This window comes from Mustela erminea, chromosome X (assembly GCF_009829155.1).
Source record: "Mustela erminea isolate mMusErm1 chromosome X, mMusErm1.Pri, whole genome shotgun sequence".
Classification (NCBI taxonomy): domain Eukaryota; kingdom Metazoa; phylum Chordata; class Mammalia; order Carnivora; family Mustelidae; genus Mustela; species Mustela erminea.
Genome location: NC_045635.1, coordinates 14,688,388 through 14,713,738, shown reverse-complemented (window position 1 = coordinate 14,713,738; position 25,351 = coordinate 14,688,388). Strand labels below are relative to the sequence as shown.

General features: G+C 46.8%; 1 long non-coding RNA gene and 1 pseudogene across 1 annotated transcript; one reads left to right on the top strand and one right to left on the bottom strand.

The window, feature by feature from the left end:
* Positions 1-1,969: 1,969 nt before the first annotated feature.
* Positions 1,970-18,478, bottom strand: LOC116583386. The gene is made up of 3 exons (XR_004282705.1): positions 18,425-18,478; positions 13,175-13,177; positions 1,970-1,983 (listed from the first exon to the last, which is right to left on the bottom strand). It is a non-coding gene; the product is annotated as an uncharacterized LOC116583386 (long non-coding RNA).
* Positions 18,479-19,120: 642 nt separating this feature from the next.
* LOC116583503 lies at positions 19,121-24,547 on the top strand (annotated as a pseudogene).
* The last annotated feature ends 804 nt before the right edge of the window (positions 24,548-25,351 follow it).

The following is a 25,351-nucleotide window of genomic DNA, read 5'->3' as shown; positions in this document are numbered from 1 at the left end:
CTCCTGCCCCTCCGAGGGGAGGTCGGGCACTGAGGGGACGGTTGATAGGGACCAGATGACTTCCTCAACGGGGTGCAGAGGTGGGAGCGGGAGCCCCGAGGAGAACCCAGACGAGGCTGCAGGACGCAGGCCTGGCCTGCTGAGAGCAGGACAAGAGGGACAGAGGTCACTGCCGGGACGTGGGTGGGTGGGAGCGCGCAGGGGTGAAGAGGCTGGATCTCGGGGCGAGGGTCTGGGCTCAGATCTCTGCTCTAACCCCGGGGTTGCTGGGGGAGCCGGGCACAGTGCTCAGCCACTCCAGGCCAGTCTCCTTGACACACATTGCACGGAGGCTGGGAGTCAGGCCGCAGAAGGCAGCAGGGTGCCCAGGCCAGGGCTCGGGAGGGAAAGGCTTCAGCCGAGACGTAGAAGGGTTGCAGGAGACTGCCAGGGGCCCTGTGGGGAGACAGACCCTGAAGGCAGGGGCACGTGCCCTGCAACCTGAGTGGCCCCCGGTGCTGTGTTGTGACCGAGCAGAGAGAGGGAGGGAGAAAGGGGGAGAGAGAAGGTAGCCGTGAGGCCAGAGGGCCCACGGGGGCAGGTCACGCAGGGCCTCAGCCATCCCTGGAAGGACCTGGCCTTTGTGTCTCTGAAACTGGGAGCCGTTCTGGAGTCCCGCATAGAGGCAGGACCGAATATAACTTATGTTTTAAAGAAGGTCAGCCCAGGTTGTGGGGACGGGGTGTCGAGAGAAGCAGGGAAACCTGGTCAGGGGTGAATGCCGTCACAGATGGGCAGAGAGGGCGGTAGCTTGGCCTGGGGCGGCGGCACGGTGACAAGGGTCGGGTTCCGGAGGCAGGTCAGAGAGAGAGCCAAGCGGATTTGCTGGCAGACGAGGTGGGCAGGGAGAGCAGCGGGGGGTGCGGGGAGGCACGAGGGGTTTAGCGGGAGCAGCTGGAAGGACAGCGCGGGTCCGGCGGACGGCAGGGGTGGCCGCGGGGGGCATGCGGAATGTGACAGGATTCTGGGCCATCCAGTGCTAGCGGTTCTGGTCTTCGGGACGGTGGGGAGGGGCTGCTGAGAAGGTAAAGCGGGGTCATGGTTGTGGGGTCCTAAGGCCCATGGCAGCCATGTGGGAAGCCCAAGGTGTCCTCGGAGCCACCGAGCGTGGCCACAGCATCCTGGGAGGGGGACCGTCTGCACGCTCGTGGGGAGAAATTCTGTTTGCCGCTGGTCCCTCCCAAGAAGCACCCTCTCCACTCCCAAAGGCCAATGCGGCCCTGGCTGCTGACCAGGACTGGGACCCACGTCAAGGCCACTCAGCCTCCCAGCACCCCAGCTTGCTGGGACCCCGCTAGCGGGGAGAGGAGCTGTGCGCCCGGGGCCGACCGCAGATGCCGGTACACCTCCCACCAGCGTCGCGGCCCTGCCCCTCCGGGATCTGCCCGCGCACAGTGCAAAGTCAGCATTCGGCGAGATCACGGAGGTCGTAAAACGGGGAGCCGGGGCCTGCGGGGTCCGGCTCACCCAGCGGCCGACAGACCGCCGCCAGCGCAGCGCACCACCCTGCTTTTCGGATCGCAGATGGCCCAGGCTGCTCGGAAAGGCCGCCGTAGCGCGGACTGACAGAGCACACGGCAGCCGGCGAGTCTTGACTGCGCGAGCCAAGGGAATGAGGGATGCTAAATGTAATCGACCCTGGCGGGGCCAACAGTGTCAAACCCCAGGGCATACACAGACAGCCCAAGGGCAGGCGCTGGGTCAGGAAGCCGGGGCCGTGGATGTCCAGAGCCCTGCCAAGCTGGGGCCCCCTTCCAGGACTGGGAGTGCCCCCTTAGCATGCCCAGAGGCACTGTCCCTTTTCCAGGCGGGTCACTGATGACCCACGGGCCGTTTCCTCCCACACAGACCCTGGCAAAGCAAAGCAGCATATGTGCCAACTCCCTGGGAGTGACCAGGAGAGGGCTCAGCCACGGAGGCCGTTCTCCCGAGGACCACTGCCTTCTCTTCCTCCCCAGGGACCTCCTGGGGGCTCATCCTCTGTGCCCTGAGCCACTCCTCCCTCTCAGAGCATCCTCTTTCCTCAGAAAGTGACCCAAGGGTCACCAGCTCCCAAACTCTGGCCAGTTAAAGTCTGCCATCTGCCCTAAGTCTTCCGAAATTAGACAACCCCCTGTTCCCTTGGCCGTTAAAACTCAGCAACTATTGCATGAGCTGCAAAGAGCTTTCAAAAGTCAAAATTAAAACTTCGTTTCTCGGGCACCTGGGTGGCTCAGTTTTTAAAGCCTCTGCCTTTGGCTTGGGTCATGATCCTAGGGTCCTGGGATCAAGCCCCATAATGGGCTCTCTGCTCTGCAGGGAATCTGCTTCCGCCCCTCTCTCTCTCTGCCTCTCTGTCTACTTGTGATCTCTGTCTGTCAAATAAGTAAGTAAAATCTTTAAAAACAACAAAAAAACCTTTGTTTCCAAATGGCCCTCTCTGTACATGCCCTGCGAAGATGTTCTTAACTCGGGATGTTGAGAGTGACTTTCATGACGAAGAACATAAGCAGTCCTGGCGGCTCATTTGTTCTTCACCGCCAGCCCCAGAGGAGAGGCCTTCCTGCCTCCAGCTCGTAGGAAGGAAACTGAGGCTTGGCAGAGCGCCGAAGCTCCAGATTCCAGAGCCTGTCGAGAAGCAGCAGAACCGAGAGTGAAAGCCAGGCCTTGCTCTTTAAAACACTCTACCTTCTCCTCAACCTTCCCCCGCTTCTTCTTACAGACCACGTGCCCCGCGGAAGCCCACCGGGAGATGAGGCGACAAGGGAAGCGTTCACACAGCACCCGGCGGAGCCCCTCAGCTCAGCTGGCTTTTCTGAATTTAATGGGGTCCTGACAATTTGCCCAGTCACTGCCCCGCCGGGGCCAGGCCTCCGTGGGGCTCGTGGCCTCCTTGGCCTGGCTCCAGGAGAGAAGACAGCTGGACCCCAGCCGCCCGCCCCCAGGTGTCGCATCCCACTCCGCAGGGAGGACTCAGAGCCCCGGCCTGCCTCTCCACTTCCCACTTCGCTGAGGAGACAAGCCCCTTCCCTGCCACCCACTCCAAGGACCACACGCCCCCACCGTGCCCCTAGGGCCAGGGCAGGAGCCATGCCTGGGCTCGGATGCGGAGAGGTCACAGGCTTGCATGACCACCACCATCCAGGGAGCCAAACGGTAATTCTGGTGCCGTCGCTGGAGGGCTTTTGGGCAAATAATCTACTGAGGGCTTGTTCTTGGGAGAGACCGGGAAGCAAGTGTTAGAAGTGGAATAAGAGAACGGGGATTTGCTGAGAAAGGCTGTGTATCCAGGTGGAGATTAACTTTACTTGTCCCCCAGGGAGCCCTGGTGTCAGTGGTGAGACACCACATGTCCTGAGGGCAAGGGAAAGGGCTGGAACCATGTGCTCAACCCTGGCCTGCCCGCCACCGGCTGTCACAGGTGGTGTGGGGGTCTGGGGTCGTGACCTCTGAGGCAGGTGCCTCCCCTCAGCCTTGGGCAACTTTGGGGAAAGGGTATGGCTGTGAGATGTCAGTGTCCAGCAGTTCCAGAAGCAGTGGGCATGAAGGCGATGTGCATGACCGCCAACAGTGGCTTCCTGTGGGAGGCCCACCGTGTGCAGGACCAGAAGCAGAGGCTCCAAATGCTTGAGTCATCTGTCCACGGAGTTTCAGCCACCACGGCCCCTGGGTGGCAGAGGGGGAAAAGCTGTGGAACTCCAAAGGCCTCCCGGGGCTACCGGAGTTAGCAAATGAAGGATGCAGGATGCCCGGTTAGACTGGGGTTTCAGATAAACAACAAACACACTTTTAGTACCAGCATGTCCCAGTTCATATTTGGGACATGCTGGTACTAAACAATTATTCACCACACCGGGTTCGAAGTTAACTGCTCGCGCTGGGTTTTATCTGGCAACCCCGGAGTCGGCCAGTGTCAGGCCGCCTTCTGTCCTGTCCCCCCTCCACGAGCTGAGGCCGGTCGGTGCGCAGGTCGCACAGTGCCAGGTACCCAGGCAAACGCTCCTGTCCCTAGAAATGCACCGTAGGACTTCCCTGCTGGGGGAGGGGGGTGGGGGACACCAGGACTGGAACTGCGGGCGCATGTCTTCATCTGCGAACCAAACCCCTCCAACGCCGACACCCCGGCGCGGGCGTGCAGCCCAGTACGCGGGCGCGGGGTAAGGCAGGCGCCGTCCCTGCGCTTGGCAGCGGCCCTTGGGCTTCCCGCCGTCCTCGCGCCGCCCGGGAGCTTTGACGAAATCCTGTCCCCCACGCAGTCCCTCCCTCGCACCCACACGCCGGCGGCGGCAGCAGCCTCTGCGCGGAGGGGAAACCCGGGAGGCAGACACCCCAGTGGGCTGGAGACCAAGCCCGAAGCTTCACGCGCTGGGTCGAGGAAGGCGCCCTCTCGCGGGGGGCCCCGTCCAGAGCGGTCCGGCACGTGCGACAGGACACAGGTCCGCCGCAGGCCGACTCCAGCGCCCCCTGCCCCCCGGGGTGGGCGGAGGCATCTCGGCTCGTGCGGCGTCGCCGAGGCAGCGAGGGACGGGGCGCGCTCGGAAGCTCAGCGAGGCAGCGGGGAGCCGAGGCTATAATTAAATCAGACTGTGAACATATTGTTCGCGGAAACCTTAGCAGAGCATGAGTCACGACGGCGGAGTGAATCACACAGCCTCAGAGTTTCCATTTATATCGCCTTCCGCTGGGGTCTTTCTGCTTCGGTTCCAGATCCTAGGCCCCCGCCGCCTGCCTCCTTCGCCCTCCCCAGGAGGAAGCCTCCAGCGGCGCGTGGCTCAGGGCCCGGGGTCCGGCGGGGCGGCCGCGGCGGCGGGGGCAGGAGTGCGGCCCCGTGGGGACCCAGGCGGGTGCGTCCCCAGCACCAGGGCCGGATGACCTCCTGGCCACCGGGGAGGGAAATGTGGGGCAGGCGAACGCAGCCCTTCCAGCCACTGCTAGCATCTCCGGTGTTGGTTTGGGGATTTTTTATTTTTTACTTTTTTAAAGTAAAATTTGGTGAGAGCGTCGAGGTGGAAACTCCAGGTTAAAATGGAGTTTCCTGATCCTTGCGCTGTTTTTGGTTCAGTTCGCTCCCATGATGGTTCCCAGACAGCACAGCCGGGTGAGCACACGCAGACCGCGGGCTGGCAGCAGGCCTGTCCCCCAACCCCAGGGGCACAGCTGCGGGTACCTGGCCTGTGTCCCCGAAACAGGAGCGCCCGGAACAGCGCTTACCGCCTGGGGTGGCTGCGAGGGTTCGCGAGTTAACAAGCAGGAGGCTGCCAGCCGGGAGGGCTTTCAGCACCGCCAGTGCCACCGGCAGGCCTCTGGTGACAGCAGGAGGGAACACAGCCACACCAGCTTTGCAGCCCGCCTCGGCCAGGATTCACAGGCCACGGGGACTGCCAAGTACTTCTTGTCTTCTGTCCCAGCCCCCTTTTGTCACAGGTGAGGACACCCAAGCCCCAGCTCCTTCCCATGAGCAACAGAGCTGGAGCAGAACTGTCCTCTGACACCCCTTCCCGAGCTCTGTCCCATGCTGTCGTGAGGCCCCCTGCTGCGCTGCCGTTTTTCAGAGGCGGGAGCAGGTTCTCCCCGGTGGAAGACGGGGCAGCGCGGGGCGGTGAGGCGGGACCGGCTGCCGCTCGGAGCCACACCAAGGCTCCGTCCGCGGGGTCCCCGCAAGCACGACACCACCACCCTCCACACGCGTTCAGACCCTGGCGAGGGCCAACACCGTCATCTCATGCAGACCCTCACACGGGTCCCGGGAGGTCGGGGCAGGGGGCCGCTCCGCCTCTCCAGCGGATCCCCGCGGAGCTGTTCAGTCTACTCAGACCCAGCATGGACGTGGCCTCCGAAATCCCCAGCTCTCTTCCCACAGGGGTGTTTTCATGACCACGCCATGTTCCCCAGGCTTTGAAGGATTTTTATCTAGCAGGCTGCAAGTGATAAGTAAATTAATTTGTTCTCCTGTAATTTATTAATTGGAGACCAACATAATGGCCAAATGAAGTTTCTGTTCAGTGAGGATAAATGGTGTTCCCTAACTGAGGAGCTGGGATTCCTGCCAAAAGCCGGGAAATGTGACATTTTTCTTGGCCCGAGATATCTTACTGAAGCTCCATGAAGAGCCCCTGGAGAGCTTTATAAAGTGACATCTCGTGGACTCGTGTTACAATGACTGCCCTCTCAGGAGGCCCAGAGACCCCAGGAGGGGAGCCATGGGCTCTGCTGCCACCATGGCAGTCCCCCTTAGGATAACGATTGGGCAAAGACCCAAGGAGGCAGCAGTGCAGGACAGGAAGGGACCTAATACTGGTGCTGGGACTGGGGCCTCCCGCCTGTGCTCCAGGCAGGTCTGCCCACTCTGAAGACTGGGGGCCCTTGTCCTTTGATGACAGCCCCAAAAGCCATAGGGGCTTTTGGAATGTCACCTTCCTCAACTTTTGGACACAGCCCAAACATCTTCGCCTGCTCTGAGGTGCTCAGAGTTCAAAGGTTAAACTCTCCACTACTAAAGACACATTCCTGAAAGGGCCAGAAATCCAGGACCCTCCCACATGGCCTCCTGAACAACGTAGCTAACAGGTCTGTGGTTCTGGCCACACCAGGCCCACAAAGCCACGGGACACTGAGGACCTACCCTTCCTACCTGACATGCTCAGTTCAGGCTCACCGAGACCATCACCGATATGCCCCAGGAGAAAATGACAGACTCGGACCCTAAGCTGATCTGAGCATGAGGGTTTGTGTAGTTAGAAATGCTTGGCTTTGCTATGAATCCCTGGAGTCACAAGGCCATTGGTTTGACTTTCAGTTCCATGAATTTATCTCTGCCTCTTTGTCACTTACAACTTTTTTTTTTTTTTTTAAGATTTTATTTATTTATTTGACAGACAGAGATCACAAGCAGGCAGAGCGGCAGGCAGAGAGAGAGGGAGGAAAGCAGGCTCCCCGCTGAGCAGAGAGCCCGATGTGGGGCTCGATCCCAGGACCCTGAGATCATGACCTGAACCCGAAAGCAGAGGCTTAACCCACTGAGCCACCCAGGCGCCCCCAGCTACAACTTTCATATAAAAACTTACAAAACACACACATACATGCACAAAACTACACACCTAAAAGTTTCATTAAAACTACTATAGTCTCTATTAGTGCCAGGGAAATGTAATGAATGGCAGCTCGAACTAGAAAAAATAGACGGGGGGGGGGGGGGAGCCCCCAAACAGCAGCTTAATAAACAGAGCAAGCTGAGTAAAGTAAAATCAAGCATGTTAGTTAATTCACCAAAATTAGCTAAAGTGAATTTACCCAGTAAAAAACAAAGACTGTCAGAGTTGAAAATAAAAATCTAGGTTTATTCTGCTTGGAAGGAGAACACAAAGTAAGTGCCAAAGGAAGACTGAAAATAAAATACCAAAAAGATATAAGGGAAATGTTAACAAGAAGAAACCGGGTAAAACAGGTGAAGAGAAAAATCAATGCTCAAGACACCAAATAGGATAAAAAAGGACGCCGTAGAGGGTAAAAAAATACAGTCGGTGCATGCAACATTCATGAACTTACGTGCATTCAATAACGTAGATGCTAAGGTTATAAGGGGAAAACCCTTTAGAAATGCAAATAGAATAGACTAAAAATGCAGTGATGGAAGGATGTTTTAATTCACCTCTTTCAGGATTAGATAGATTTTTTAAAAAAAATATTTTATTTATTTGACAGAGCGAGATCACAAGTAGGCATAGAGGCAGGCAGAGAGAGAGGGGGCAGGCAGGCTCCCTGCCGAGCAGAGAGCCCAATGCGGGGCTCGATCCCAGGACCCTTGGATCATGACCTGGGCTGAAGGCAGAGGCTTTAACCTACTGAGCCACCCAGGCGCCCCAGGATTAGATAGCTCTTATTTCATTTTTATTTTATCTTTAGAGAGACAGCAGGAGAGCTGGGTTGGAGGCAGAAGGAGAGGGAAAGAGAGAGAATCCGAACCAGACTCCATGCCTGGGGCGGAGCTGAATGCGGGGCTCAATCTCACGACCCCAAGGTCATGTCCTGAGCTGAAATCAAGAGTTGGATGCTTAACTGACTGAGCCACCCAGGTGCCCCAGAGAATTGGATAGATCTAATAAGCAAAAACTCAGGTTAAGAGCACAGATGAAGTGACTGATACAACTAATAATTTGGGGTAACAAATACATAGAAAGCCTGACTTCAGATGGAAAATATACACTTTGCATGTCCATGAAATATTTACAGAAACAGATCAGGTACATGACCACGAAAATTTTTTTTTATTAAATCTGTTAAAAAGAAAACCACAGGCCCAAAGTAGTACCACTGGGGCCAAGCACAAAAGTCAGGGCTTGAGATGTAATCTAATTGCAGTTTCAACCTCCCCAAGCACTGCAGTCTTACTTAATTGGTCAGTCAAGAACTGTTTGATGGGAGCCAATGAATCTGATGGGGCCCTCTCCAACCCCCAAAGGAAAAAGAGGGTTAAGAACCCTCTGCTCTTCCCCTTAAGGGAGAGTACCTGGCCTGGAAAAATCCTTTGCTTTCACTTATGACTTTCTTATACCCCCTCCTATAAAATCCTTCCACGATGTACCACTCCTCTGAGTTCCCCTCTACTTGCTAGACAGGATGCTGCCCGATTCATGAATCATTTAATAAAGCCGGGGCACCTGGGTGGCTCAGTGGGTTAAGCCTCTGCCTTCAGCTCAGGGCACAATCTCAGGGTCCTGGGATCGAGCCCCGCATCCGGATCTCTGTTTGGCGGGGAGCCTGCTTCCTCCTCTCTCTCTCTCTCTGCCTGCCTCTCTGCCTATTTGTGATCTGTCTGTCAAATAAATAAGTAAAATCTTAAAAAAAAAAAATCGAATGTTTTCAATGTGTAAACAGAGACCCTCCTAGAAACCCCTTAAAGAGGAAATTCAAAAGGAAGTTGCTGCCAATAACCTAATGAAAAGGAGAAAAGTTTTACTGCTTAAAATTTACAGACACAGTGAAAGCAGGTCTTACAAGAAAATTAACTGTTTAAATGTCTTCATTATTTTTAACAGTATTGGACCTATACCAAACTTAAGCCATTTGAAAAAGAACAGCAAAATAATAACCGGAACATAGAAGAGAGAATGTTTACAGATAAAAGCTGAAAGAAATGAAATAGACAACGAATATCCCTTCCCCACCCCGAATAGCTCAAGGGAAAAACAAACATAAAAGCTGGTACTTAGAAAAGACAAATAATAGAATCTTGCAAGCCCCTGGAGACAGATCAAGGGGAAAAGAAAACAGGCCCAAGTTCACAAGAGGAGGACTAGGAAAGGTGATGTACCCACAGGTTTCTTAGAAATTAGAACAATCATGTACAGTTACAAGGAAATTTGAACTTAAAGGAAATCATTTCCTTTAAGTTGTTCAAATTTCCTTGTAACTATGGCCACCAAAACAGACCAACAACTTCAACGAGACCAATTCCAGATTGGAAAGGAGAGTGGCGGTCTACCGTGAAAAAGGCACCGCACAGGCCCACCCCTGCCTTTTATCCAGCCTTCAGTGCACAAGCGAGTGCGGGGTTCTTTGTGTCTGCGTTTCTCAAACTGAATGTGGACACAAATGATAAGGGCTCTTGTCAACATGTAGAGTGAGATTTAGGAGATCTGGAGGGGGCCTGAGAGTCTGCCTTTTTTTTTTTTTTTTTTTTAAGATTTTATTTATTTGACAGAGATCACAAGTAGGCAGAGAGGGAAGCGGGGACGGGGGGGGGGGGGGGGGGTGGTGGGGAAGCAGGCTCCCTGTCGACCAGAGAGACCAATGCAGGGCTCCATCCCAGGACCCTGGGATCATGACCTGAGCTGAAGGCAGAGGCTTAACCCACTGAGCCACCCAGGCGCCCCAAGAGTCTGCCTTTTTGACCAGTTCCCAGGTGAAGAGGATGCTGCTGATTCATGGACTTCACGCTTCCGGGCAGTCGGGAAAACGGATCCATGTTGCCCCAGTTCGCTTGACGAAGCATATTATATATATATTGAAGCGTAACTTCAATACCAAGATCAGACAAAGCTCATCCTAACAACAGGAAGGTGTCCTCAACCTCAACATCATTCACAAATACAGATGGAAATTCTAAATCACATTAGCAAATAGACTCTGGCATGAAATAAAAGATGTAGAAAGTGTTTCAATATGAAGAAAATTAGCAATATGATTCTATCAATAAACCAACACAGAAAACCATACAGGCAGCCTAATTAATGCCAGGAGACGCTAAAAGCAACCATTCCTAATAAAAACTGCCAGTAAAATAGGAATAGAGGAAAACTATTGTTGGGTCCTCCAAAATTGGGTACCCCAATAATGGGTCCGTGATTAAAGGACCGAGACTGATACAAAGCGAAGGTCAAGCAAAGCTTTATTTCGCGCCAAGCATCAGGAATCAGACCAACCATCAAAAAGACTGGCCGGGGCTGCCCCTCCAGAGAGGACGACCCCTCCCTGCTTTCCAGACTAACTTTTATAGAGCAAAGCCCATGTGGTTGGGCCTGGCCACACACAGGAAACTCCACAGTGATGCTAGGTGACCAACTGAATTACAATTTACCCTAGTAGACATTTGAACCAGCCTATCACACCTTGGTTAGGATTGGCACCAAAAGGCTCCCAAAGGGCAGGGCCCATACTCCTTAGTAGCTAGGAGACAGTATGTGCCCCCACTGATTGAATACCTCCACCTGGCCTGACCCACCCTTGGACTTGGACTTTGTTACCTGGGACTGGTTTCCCAGACTTGCTTTTAAGTAAGTTCCCCTGGGGGCGGGGGGCAAGGTCAATTTAAGCTGTACAGCAAAATGGCAGTTCAACCGGGGTGGTGCCGCTCTGACTGAATAGGCCCTTACGCTATGTAAACAAAATTAAGAACATTTATTAACAACTAACAACAAGTATTTTAAATGTAAAAACACTAAAAATGTTTAATTAAAATCAGGGAAGAGACAGGAATGCATTCGAACAAGATGATCATTTAATACTGTTTGGGGGCAGAAGTTCTCAACCCCAGATGCCTATCAGAATCCTCTGGGAAGCTTTTCACAATATATATGGATTCAATCTCTGAGCCTAGGGGCCTGAACTAGAATTTTTTAAAAAGCTTCCTGGCTGATGTTCATACACAGCCTGGAGTGAGAACCAGTCTTCGAGGCTTCGGCAAACAAAACATGTGAAGAAAATAAAATAGCACGTGCGATCACTGGGAAAGAAGTGGAGTTTCCAGATAAAATGCAGAGTTTCTAATGAACCATGAATAATTTGGGGGGATAAGTATGTCCCGAGTATTGCATGGGACATACTCAGTCTAAAAAAATTATTTTCTGAAATTCATATTTAACTGGGAATTCTGCATATTTTTTTTGCTATGTCTAGTAACCCTAAAAGAAAAGTTAAATTAGCTCTGTTTATTTTTTTATTTTTTTTTTAAAGATTTTATTTATTTATTTGACAGAGAGAGATCACAAGTAGGCAGAGAGGCAGGCAGAGAGAGGGGAAGGGAAGCAGGCCCCCTCTGCTGAGCAGAGAGCCCGATGCGGGACTCGATCCCAGGACCCTGAGATCATGACCTGAGCCGAAGGCAGCGGCTTAATCCACTGAGCCACCCAGGCGCCCATTAGCTCTGTTTATTGGTGCTACAATAGTCTACCTCAAAAACCCAAGAGACCATGTTTAAAAAAAAAAAACAAAACCTTTTATTCTTACTAACAATATTTGATAAGGAGGTATATATGTAGATATATTACAACTTTTTTTTTTTACTCTAACAGTAAGTACCTAGAAATGAAAATGGGGATAAGTTTTTCTTTTATAATTGTGGCAAAAAACTATAAAATATTCAGGAATAAATTTAATATTAGAGACATAAGACCCATCAAAGAAAACCTATAATATGCTATTAAAAGACAGAAAACAATTTATGAACAAATGGAAGGTTATAATTGTTTTTAGATAGGAATACTTACTATAATTAAAAATGTTAAATTTTCCAAATGTAATATATAAATTTCATTCAATTTCAATTAGAACCTTAACAGGACTTTTCTTGGAATTATATAAGGTTATCTTAAAGTTCACAGAGAAATAAATGTCTGAAAATAGCTAAGAAAAGGATGAAAAGGACAGTGGAGGAGGCTTACCATGTGTCGGGGGATTCTATAAAGCCACAAAAATCAAATTAACATCAGTATGAAAAGAAGCAAAAATTAATGAACCTATCTAGAAAATCTAGAATATTGGTATATTTGAGAAATTAGTTTATGACCAGTGTGTTGGTTCAATTTCGTGTCAAAGCATGGACTGTTCAATAAAGGAGACCAGAGTGACACAGTATCCATATGGAGGAATGTACAAATAAACCATATAGTAGAGTACATAAAATCAACTCCTAGACATAAAGGCTTAATGGAAAAATTAAAATCTTGCAAGAAAATCCAAGAGAGTAGGGGCACCAGGGTGGCTCAGTTGGTTAAGCATCTGACTCTTGATTTTGTGTGCGGTCATGACCTCGGGGTCCTGGGATAGAGCCCCATGTCAGGTTCTGTGCTCAGCGGGGAGTCTGAGATGCTCTCTCTCCCTTTCCCTGTGCCCCTCCCCGCTTGCTCTAAAATAAAACAATCTTTGAAAAAAAGAAAAGAAAGAAAGAAAATCCAAGAGAGTAAGTACATCAACTAGAGGGAAAGAGAAGACTTTCTTCAAGTCCAGAAGTTGCAAACACAAATATGCAGGGTCTGTAAGCCCACACCAGCCCCAACTGCCCTGGGGTATAGAAAATAAGCCATGGGGTCTTTTTGCCTTGTTTTGTTTTTTCTCTGGTTTTCATCCTTTTCTCTCTTTTTTATATTATTATTATTTTTCTAAAAAGCCACAGTTTAAAAGAACAATGAGCATATGAAAGAGTCAGCTCTAGAACCTCACTCAACCACAGGGGAGCTCTGCTGGAACATTCCAGGTGGGAGGGGCTGGCAGACATAGTTTGTACTCCTCTTCTACCTTGAGAGCACAGACCAGTGCACAATCTAGGCGCCCTAACCAGCCTGCCTGCTCAGCAAACCTGGGCCTCTGGCCCACACCAGCTGCAGGTCTCCCACCAAGGTGACCACAGGGCAGTACACACTAGGATACGGCTGGGGAGAACTCACTACAGGCCCGGCCTACACACTGAGGTGACACAGCTGCAAAGCACCCCAGAATACGCTAGGCCCACGCCCCTTTGGCTTTAGATGGCTTGCTAGGGTGTCTGGCTTGCTAGGGTGTCAACTGCTCCAGAACATCTCAACTGACATCTGCTCCGGATCCAGCTGCCCTGCCAGGATGCCCCCTGCAGGGAGTGCCCTGGAAACCCCTGGCCTGTGCCTGCATCAGTTTCAGCCACCTCACCAGGGCACGCCCTGTGTAGAATGCCCTGGAACCCTCCCGCCTGCACTGGCCTTGTCTCCAGCTGCCTAGCAAGGGCATCTCCTGCCAAAGCAGCTTGGGAGACCCTGGTTCGCACGCGGTTGAGCTTCAGCTGTCCTGCTGGGGCAGTTTGCGAGGAGAGCCCAGGGACCACATCAGTCCATGCCCATTTTACCTTCAGCTGTCCTGCTAGGGTGCCCTCTATGCAAAGCACCCTGGGACCTTCTGGCCTGTACCTTACCTCAATTCCAGCCACCCCTTCATTCAGAGCAACCTCTGCACAGAGTCCAGGAACACCATGGTTTATATTCACTTCTGCTTCAGCTATCTAGCCAAGGTACCCCTCTATTTGGAGAGCCCCAGGCCCCCCCAGCCTGCATGCACTTTCGTTTCAGCTACCCTACTAGGGCACCCTCTGCACAGAGAGCTCAGGGACCTCCCAGCCCCCACGCCACATCAGCTCTCCCCACCTTGCCAAGGTACCCCCTGCGCAGAGGACCGTGGAAGCCTCTGGCTAGCACCCACTTCAGCTGCAAGTATCCTGCTGGGCTCACCTCAGCATGCAGATCCCTGGGACACACTGGCCTGCATCTGCTTCAGTGGCAGCTGTCCTGACAGGGCACCTGCTCCACAGAAAGCCCCAGGACCCCTATTCCATGGCAGCCACAGTTCCAATCAGCCGGCAAAATTCACCAAGCACACACAGTCGATACAGGGAATGACCAAACACAAGACCATTCCATCAACTTTAGGAGAAGTAGCCATTCTGTCTAATCCACAAAAACAAACAGAGGAAGTCAAGCAAAATAAGGAGACAGAGAAATATGCTCCAAAATAAAGAACAAGAGGGGCACCTGGGTGGCTCAGTAAGTTAAGCATCTGCCTTTGGTTCAGGTCATGATCCTGGGGTCCTGGGACCAAGACCCACATCAGGCTCCCTGCTCAGTGGGAAGCCTGCTTCTCCCTCTCCCTCTGCTTGTCACTCCTCCTGCTTGTGCTCTCTCACCCTCTCTCTGTCAAATAAATAAATAAAATCTTAAAAAAAAAAAAAGAAAAAAAACACAGAAAAACAACTAAACAAAACAGAGATAAGCAACATGTATGATAAAGAATTTAAATGAACATAAACATAGTCACTGGGCCAGAGAGATGAGTGGAAGAATTCAGTGAGACCTCCAATAAAGACACAGAAGATACATTTAAAAAAAAAAAAAAACAGAGTTGAAGAATACAATAACTGAAATAAAATTAAAAAACACTAGAGAGAATCAAGAGTACATTAGCAGATGCAGAAGAACATATCAGTGACCTGGAAGATAGGGTAATGGAAAGCACCCAAGCTGAGCAGCAAAAAGGGAAAAAAATTTTTTTAAATAAGGATAGTTTAAGGGATTTCTTGGACATCAAGCAAAACATTTGCATTATAGGGGTCCCAGAAGAAGAAGAGGGACAAAGAGGTAGGAAACTTATTTGAAGAAATAATAGCCAGAAATTTCTCTAACCTGAAAAGGAAATAGACACCCAAGTCCAAGAAGCACCAGAGTTCCAAACAAGAAAAACACAAGGCCCACATCACTACACATAATTAAAATGTCAAAGTTTAAAGATAGAGAATTTTGAAAGCAGCAAGAGAGAAAAAGTTATCTTCAAGTGAAAACCCCATAAATCTATCAGCTGATTTATCAGCAGAAACTTGGCAAGCCAGAAGAAAATGGCATGATATATTCAAAGTGCTAAAAAGAAAAACACCTGCAACTAAGAATACTTTACCTGGCAAAGATTTGAAGAGATAGAATTCCCCCAGAAAAACAAAAGATAAAGGAGTTAATCATTACTAAACCAGCCTTACAAAAAATGTCAAAGGGACGTTATGTGAAAAAGAAATGTGTATAATTAGACATAAGAATATTATGAATTAAAAGATGTAAAATACGACAACATATACACAAAACACAGAGTAGGGAGTAAACAAGAAAAGAGGAAAAGTTTTTTTCCTTTCTTTTTATTAGAATGTATTTGAAATTAAATGACAATAAATTAATATAGATCATTTACCTAGGACATTTTATAGGAACCACACATGCACGCGCGCACACACACACACACACAACCAGAAAGAAAGTCAAACACTATAGAAACTCATCAATCACAAAAAGAGAGCAAAAGAACAGAGAAGAAATACAAAAGCAACCAGAAAACAAATAACAAAAGGCAATAAGTACATACCTACGAGTAATTACTTTAAATGTATGTGGCCTAAATGTTCCAATCAAAAGACATGGGGTGCTGGAATGGCTTATAAAAACCAAACCAAAACAAAACCTATCTATATGCTGCTTATAAGAAACTCACCTCAGTCCTAAAGACACATATGGAATGAAAAAGAAGTCAGGGAAAAACAGTTACCATGCAAATGCAAGTGAAAATATAATCTGGGGTATAGCTTTATATCAGACAAAATAGACCTTAAAACAAACACTGTAACAAGAGACAAAAAGGGTATTACAGGGGCACCTGGATGGCTCAGTCAGTTAAGTGTCTGGTTCTTGATTTTGGCCCAGGCCATGATCTCAGAGTGAGATTGAGCCCTGCACGGGGCTCTGCACTGGGTATGGAGCCTGCTTAAGATTCTCTCTCTCCCTCTCTCTGCCCTGTCCCTCCCCACTGTCTGTTCTCTCTTAAAGAAATAATAATAATAATTAAAAAAAAAAACCCCTGTAAATAATCTAATCTTATTCCTAAAGGAACTGGAAAAAGAATAACAAAGCCCAAGGTGAGTAGAAGAAAGGAAATTATACTGATCAGAGTGGAAGTAAATGACAGATTAAAAAAAAAAATAGAAAAAAAATCAATGAAGGCAAAAACTGGTTTTTCGAAAAGATAAACAAAATTGATAAAGCCTTACTCACATTCATCAAGAAAGCAAGGACCCAAATAAAGAAAATCTGAACTAAGAGAAAAGAAACTGACACTACAAAAATACTAAGAATTAGAATAATATGAAAACTAATGAATGAATTAATTAATCTAAAAGACATGGATAAATTCCTAGACACATACAATCTTCTAAAACTGCACCAGGAGGAAACAGAAAATCTAAACAGATTATAAGTAACAAAAATGAGTCAGTAATCAAAAAACTACCAAAAATTAAAAATCCAGGACCAGATGGATTTACAAGTGATCTTGACCAAACATTTAAAGAAGAGTTAATACTTATTCTCCTCAAATTATGGCAGAAAATAGAAGAGGAGGTTATCATAGAGAAGATGGGTGGGGAAAACAATAAAATAGGTGAAGGGGATTAAGAGTACATTTATTTAGATGAGCACTGAGTAATGTATAGAATTGCTGAATTATTATATTGTACACATGAAACTAATATAAAGCTATTATATCACAAAAAAGAAAAAAAATAGAAGAGGAAGGAAAGCTTCCAAATCCATTCTACAAGGACAGCATACCCTGATACCAAAACCAGACAAAGACCACAAGACAGACAGACAGACAGACAGGGGGAGGGGAGGAAAGGGGAGAGGAAAAGAAAACTACGGGCCAATATCTCTGATGAACACAGATGCAAAAATCCTCAACAGAATATTAGCAAAACACATAAAACAATACACTAAAGATAATTCACCACAACTGTAATTTATTCCAGGGATGCAAGGATGGTTCGGTATCTGCAAATCAATGTGACATACCACAGCAACCGAGTGAAGGGTAAAAGTCATATGATCATCTCAATAGGTGCAGGAAAAGCATTTGACAAAATTCAATGTTCATGATTTTAAAAACCTCTCAACACAGTATTGTTAGAGGGTATATACCTCAACATTAATAAAGGCCATATTTGAAAAACCCACAGTTAACAGCATACTCAACTGTAAAACACTGGTAGTTTTTCCTCAAAGATCAGTAATGAGACAAGGATGTCTACTTTCACCACTTTTATCCAACATAGTACTAGAAGTCCTAGCCACAGCAGTCAGATAAGAAAACAAAAGGAATCCATATTGGTAAGAAGTTAAAATGTCATTATTTGCAGATGACATGATACTATACATAGTCAATCCTATGTATCAACAAAAAACTACTAGAATAAACTAATTCAGTGAAGTTACAGGATACAAATTAATACCCCCAAATTGGTAGCATTTCTATACATCAATAATGAAGTAGCAGAAAGAAATTGAGAAATTTACAGCTGCCTAGGAATAAATATAACCAAAGAGGTGAAAGACCTGTACTCCAAAAACTATAAAACACAAATGAATTAAATTCAAGATGAAACAAATGGAAAGATATTCCATGCTTGTGGATTGGAAGAATTAATATTGTTAAAATATCCATATCACCACATCTACAGGGTCAATGCAATCTCGATCAAAATGCCAACAGTATTTTTCACAAAACTAGAACAAATAATACTAAAATTTGCATGGAAGTGGAAGACCCTAAGTAGCCAAAGCAATCTTGAGAAAGAAGAAAGCTGGAGGTATCACAATTTCAGGTTTCAAGATATAGTACAAAGCTTAGTAAGCAAAAGGACATGATACCAGCACAAAACAAGACATGGAGATCAATGGAATAGAATAGAGAGCCCAGAAATAAACTCACAGTTATATGTTCACTCATTTGTCTAATCTATGACAAAGGAAACAGGAATATACAATGGGGGAAAGACCATCTCTTCAACAAATGGTGTTGGGAAAACTGGACAGCTACATGTAGAAGAATCAAACTGGACCGTTTTTTTTTTTCTTAAAGATTTTTTATTTACTCATTTGAGACAGAGTGCAAGAGTGAAAATGGGAGCAGGGGAGAAGAGAGTCTGAGGGAGAAGCAGCAGCAGACTCCCCATGCTGAGCAGGAAGCCTGATACAGGGATCGACCCCATAACCCTGGGATCATGACCTGGGTCAAATGCAGATGCTTAACCGACTGAGCCACCCAGGTGCCCCCAAACTGGACCACTTTTTAACACCACACATAAACATAGACTCAAAACGGATTAAAGACCTGAATGTAAGACCTGAAACCATAGGAGAACACAGACAGTAATTTCTCGGACATTGGCCACAGTAAGATTTTTCTGGACGTGCCTCCCGAGGCAAGGAAAACAAAAGCAAGAATAAACTACCGGGACTACATCAAAATAAAAACCTTTACACAGTGAAGGAAACCGTCAACAAAACAAAAAGAGACTATATTTGCAAATGACATCTCTGATACAAAGTTAACATCCAAGAAATATAAGGACCTTGTACAACTCAATATAAAAAAAAAAAATCCAATTTAAAACCGGGCAGAGGACCTGAATAGACTTTAAAGAAGACATACGAATGGCCAACAGACCCACGAAAAGATGCTCGACATCACTCATCGTCAGGGAATATATATATCAAAACCTCAAAGAGAGATCACCACACACCTTTCGGAATAGCTAGACTCAAAAACACAAGGAACAAGTGTTGGTGAGGATGTGGAGAAAAAGGAACTCTCATGCACTGTTGGTGGGAAGGCAGACTGGTGTAGCCGCTGTGGGGAGCACTATGGGGTTTCCTTGAACAATTAAAAATGGAACTACCATTATGTTCCCAAAATTCTACTACTGGGTATTTACCCAGAGAAAACAAAAACACTACTTCAAAAAGACACATGCCCCCCCTGTGTTTACCGCAGCATGATGCGGAAGCAACCTAAGTGTCCACTGACAGATGGGTAAGGAAGGTGTGTGGGGGGGAGTGTGTACACATACCTCTAATGGCATATTATGTAGCCATCATAGAGGACGAGATTGTGCCATTCGAGACAACATGGGTGGACTTTGTTAAGAAAAAGAAGTCAGACTAAGACAAATATCATATGACTTCACTTACAAGTGGAATCCTAACAAAAGGACAAATGAATAAACAAAAAACAGAATCAAACAGAGAACAAGCTAATTGTTGCCATAGGGGAGGTGGGACCATGTTGAGCAAAATGGGTGAAGGGGAGTGGGAAACACAGGCTTCCAGTTATGTAAGTTTGGGGAATTAAAGACCCAGTGTAAGGCACACACTCAATGCTATTGTTATAAGGATGTATCAGGGCAGACAATGGCTATACTTTGTTGAATCACTACATTGTACAACCAAAAGTAATGTAACATGGTGTCACCTATACTAAAAAAATTTAAAAATTAAAAATAAATACATATTACAAAAGTAAAAAAGCAAATAAGGTTATATTTACTACATAAAATATAAGAACTTTTGTAAGAGAAGGGAACATGACAAAGTCAACAGCAAGAGATGTGGACAAAAATTTCCAACACAAATGACAAAGGGTTAATTTCTGTATTATACGAAAATATCTTACCATCTGATAAGTTGAAGTGCTCAAAAGAAAAAAATGAGCAAAAAAAAAAAAAATCCCAAATATAGAAGCCACAGAACAGCATGTCCAGACAGATGAAAAGATGCTCAAAATCTCTAGCAGAGAATATCAATTAAAGAACTCTGTGGTGAGTGCTGTGAACTGTGTAAGACGGATGAATCACAGACCTGTACCTCTGAAACAATACATTATATGCTAATTAAAAAAAAACTTATGAGATCATTTTATACCCATCAGAGTCACAAAACAGAACTGTAACCCCTAATGCTAGTAGAGATGAGGGAGAAGGGAGTTTTCATACATTACACATGGAAATGGCATTGCCACAGAGTTTTAGGAAGACAATACAACAGCTCAGCCTTTTTTTTTTTTTTAAGATTTTATTTGTTTATTTGACAGAGAGAGAGAGATCACAAGTACACAGAGAGGCAGGCAAAGAGAGAGGGGGAAGCAGGCTCCCCACGGAGCAGAGAGCCTGATGCGGGGTTCGATGCCAGGACTCTGGGATCATGACCTGAGCCGAAGGCAGAGGCTTTAACCCACTGAACCACCCAGGTTCCTCAACAGCTCAGTTCTTAATTTTAAAAAGACAGTTAATATACTAACCAGAGATTCAATTTCTGGCAGTCCGTCCCATTAGTAGGGATCGATTAGGCCCCCTCTGTAGGGACATACATTCAATATTTATTGCAGCCTTGCCTTAGGGGTATTGAGCTAGAAACAAAAATCAATTCCTATTAAAAGCAGGCTGGCAGGGGCACCTGGGTGGCTCAGTGGGTTCAAGCCGCTGCCTTCGGCTCGTGTCATGATCTCAGAGTCCTGGGATCGAGCCCCACATCGGGCTCTCTGCTCAGCGTGGAGCCTGCTTCCCCTCTCTCTCTCTGCCTGCCTCTCTGCCTACTTGTGATCTTTCCCTGTCAAATAAATAAATAAATAAAATCTAAAAAAAAAAAAAAAAAAAAAAGCAGACTGGCTGAATCAAGGATGGTCCTCCATAGCACGGAATTATTATACGGCCATTAAAAAGAAAAATCAGTGAACCAAAGGGTTCATGGTAACAGGGTCCGTAATTACCCCAAAGTCTGTCAGTAGCAGAGTGGATAAATAAGTTCTGGTATATTCACACAACAGGGGGTTGGAGAATAACCAGAATGAACAGACGACAACTACATACCACCACCTTGTGAATGTCATAAATACAAGGTCGCACAAAAAAGGAGGTACTGAATGACTCCATGGACACAAAGCAGACCAAAAAATAACCGACGCGGCTACAAATCACAGTGATTGTTACACTTGGATGGGGGAAGGGGGAGAAACACGGCAGGAGGCGTGAGGCGAACTCTGGGACACTGCAGGTTCTGTCTCTTTTTTTTTTTTTTAAGATTTTATTTATTTGACAGACAGAGATCACAAGTAGGCAGAGGCAGGCAGAGAGAGAAGGTGGGGGGGAAGCAGGCTCCCCGCCGAGCAGAGAGCCGGATGCGGGGCTGGATCCCAGGACCCTGAGATCATGACCTGAGGCGAAGGCAGAGGCTTAACCCACTGAGCCACCCAGGCGCCCCAGGTTCTGATCTTGATCTGGATGCTTACATGGGTGTGCTCCTTGTGGAAATTCACCAAGCAGTACACTCATGATGTGTGCGTTTGAAAAAGAATTAGAGGCATTATAACTTGTAGGGATTTCAATTAGGTCTTATTGGTTGAGGGAAGAGGAATGCAGAGAAATATGTAGACTAGAATGTCGTTTTTATACAGTATGCAATAATAAAACTGCCTTAAGGATTACTGCGTATGTAAACACATGCTTGTACAAGGACAGATCGAAGTCTGCATAGGTTCATGTGGGACGGATAAAAACACGGAAGGCCATATCGTGGGTTCGTGTGGCTTCCCTAGGTGAGGGAGAAAGGGTGATGAAGGCCATGATTATGTTATAAAGGAAAAAAAAAGGGGCCCTTGTTTCTTTAAAAAAGTATATAAAAAAGATAATATCCCATTTGTGTAAAAAAAATTAAAAACATTAAAGAGGAAAATTATTGGGGCACCTGGGTGGCTCAGTGGGTTAAGGCCTCTGCCTTCGGCTCAGGTCATGATCCCAGGGTCCTGGGATGGAGCCCCGAGTCAGGCTCTCTGCTCAGCGGGGAGCCTGCTTCCCCCTCTCTCTCTCTGCCTGCCTCTCTGCCTGCTTGTGATCTCTGTCAAATAAATAAATCTTTTTTAAAAAAATAAAGAAGAGAATTATTGAGAGAGAAGTTCTACTGAAGTTTACCAGAGACTCACTAAGTGATAATATTGTGTAATTCCAGCATCGTGGCATATTGTGAACATCAATCATTGTCTAAGTAAAAATACGAAGGCTCAAAATTATTAACAAAGAGCAATAGATTTTAAAAAAAAATCTATTTATTGGCTTTTAGCAATATGGTGGACTCAGACAACTTGAAAATCCTCTTACCATAATCACCTAGAAGTACTGGGTAAAATGTAACATAATTATTTTAAGTGTGCAGTTAAGCTCACGAATAATAAAAGCAAATCCCCGGGTGCCAGAAACAAAGAGGGAAGTGGGACAGCACAGGGGCGAATGCTTGCACTAATGGGTATTTGTCTCCAGAACCCAGGGGTTTGGTGTTAATTCCCACACAGGGGTAATAAATGAAGCTTTGGGAGGTAGGGAATTGGAACTGAGTACTTCGCATAAAGCCAAGACCCTCAAAGGGCTCTTTGATTTATGAAAAGATTTAAAAACAAGAGAGACCACAGGACACAGGGCTTTGGGTGGGAAAAAAAGAAAAGCTTTCTGAGAATTCAAAACCGCAGGACCACAATTCGCGCTGCTTTTACTCTACCCACATAGTTCAGAAATGCCAGACTCAAAAGTAACAGAATTATTCCTCAAGCAGGGATACTATCATGGCCCAAGGCAGAAGCAAACAAAAAACTTCTCTCGAGAGTTGCGCCCACAACCAGATACTATGGGATTTTACCCAGGGAAAAAAACCCCAAAAGCCCTGCTAGGGAGGGATTCACAATAAAAAATGACAGAGCCCACGCGGGACCCATCCAACCTGATCGAGAGTCTGCATATAGAATTATACCCCCAGGAACGCTCAACACAGACACAGCCAGAGATTATCAAATACATACATATAAAATGAAGAGTAGAAAGGAAGAAAACAAATCCTAAAAGAACTAAACCCTACAAACAAGAGAGCCAGAAGAGTTGAACCAAGTAAAATAGGAGAAAACCCATCAGGTATCATAGAATAAATCTTTTTGAACAGATTGTAATGATAATGAAAAACTATTAAGACATTAGAGAAGACTAAACTAATTGGGAAAAATACACCATGTTTATGGATAGGGAGACTCGATACAGTGAAAATGTCAATTCTCTCCAGGTTAATCTATAAATTTAAGGCAGTTCCCAGCAAAATCCAACAGGAGATTTCACAGAAATCCTAAAATGTACAGTTTTGTGAATACCGAAGCTCTGCTCCCAGGGAATACAAGGTTTGGTCCCTGAGAGCCTCTGGTCACAAGATTTTTGTCAAGTGACCCATGACAGACCTCCTCTATGTGTGTTTCTGTTCAAGGACACCTCACTTCATAGGTACAGTTGACTCATTAACTGGGCTCAGCAGCATTCAGCCCCCAGCCCCGGAAGCTTATTTAATACACCTGTTTTCTCCCAACCACTTCCCTGCCTCCCGTCTCCATCTCAACCCCCCCCCCCCACGCCACCCCCCCCCCACCCCAGGGTCTTCTTGCTCTTAGGAACAACACTAGAAAACCGTTCAGCACTATGTTTGAGGATCATCTTAAACACTGAAATCACCAACACAAAGCAAATGGGGCCCTAAATTAAGCCCAGGTGAAGGACACTCATTCACAGTAGGAGAACCAAACCAGAAGGCAGAGCATCGCCTTGTTTGCCCTCAACTGGTACACGTTTGACTCCAAGTTTCACTACTTGCACCCGGCCACCCATAAATATGGATTTGGGGTCACACACTTCAGTGTTTAGGGGAATTTGCAAATACAGAGCCCGCAAACAATAAGCAACGACTGTATCTTTGTATTTCCAGGGTTGGAAAGAATATTTGTTTTTAGACAAGAGGCAAAAAGCACAAATTACAACAGAAAAGACTGACAAACTGGGTAAGCTGACATTTAAAACTTCTGCCTGGGGCTTGCAGACGCCGCCCTGGAGCATCCCACGCCACCAAGCCATCGGTCAACCTGTCTGTGTTCCTCCAGATTGCCGGGGACCACAAGCCCTCGGGCTGTGTCTCCTATGAGCTGTCGGCGGACCAAGTTCCAGTGACAGCAGAGAACGTCTGTGCTCTGAGCACTAGGGAGAAAGGATTTGCTTATAAAGTTTCCTGCTTTCACAGGATTATTCCCTAATTTCTGTGCCAGGGTGGTGACGTCACAGGTCATCGTGACACTGGCGGCCAGTCCATCTAGGAGGAGAAATTTGGTAAGAATTTCTTTCTGGGGCACACAGGTTCTGGCATCTTGTCCACAGCAAATGCTGGACCCAACACAAATGGTTCCCGGTTTTTCACCTGCACTGCCAAAGCCGCAGTGGTGGGAGGGCGGGCACGCGGTCTTTGGCAAGGTGCACGAGGGCAGGAACATTGTGGACACCATGAAACACTCTGGGTCCGGGAATGGCAAGACCAGCAAGAAGCTCACCATGGCCGACTGTGCACAAATCTCCTAAATTTGACTTGCGTTTAACTACCAGACCATTCCTTCTATAGCTCAGGAGGGCACCCCTTCACCCCCAGCTGCTCCAAATATCCTACAATCTCTGTGCTCTCGCTGCGACTCCACGGGTTCCAGATTTTCCTTGTTCCCCTCCAAGTCTAGCTGGATTGCAGTTGAGAACTAAGAAATAAAAATGAACAAACAAAAAAACCTTCTGCGTAAAAATCTATGTCAGAAGGAAACCTGAAAAAAACCCGAACTATATTGTTCACCCCAAACTAATAACACTGTATGTTAACTGAAATTAAAATAAAACTGTAAGAATATACTTATATTAGAAAGAAAGTGAAAAATAAAGTCACAGACTGGGAGAAGATAATCTGCTCCCCAGATAAGCAAAGGATTGTTATCAAGGAGAGCTTTAAAGTTCCTAGAAATCAGTAAGAAAAAGACGAGTAGCTGTTAGAAAAATGAGGACAGGGGAAAAAAAATGAGGAAAAGAACAAGCATTTTCTTAAAAGAAAACAGACTGCTGAACAAAAATATGTTCCATCTCATTTGTAATAAATATAAATTAAAAGTGAGATTTCACAACTCTCTATATATTGTACATAAATACTTTGTCAAATTGAAATGTGGCTGAACATAACTCATGTTTCAAGCGGGAGTTTTACAACATTCAGTAACAATCTTCAGTAAAACCTAACTACACTTTTAGGTAAAATTTCCAACAAAGGCATTTAATTTCAGAGATTAGAAGCCCAAGGAAGAAGATGAGAGTTCCAGAAAGAACCCCCAAAATAGATAACCAAATGAT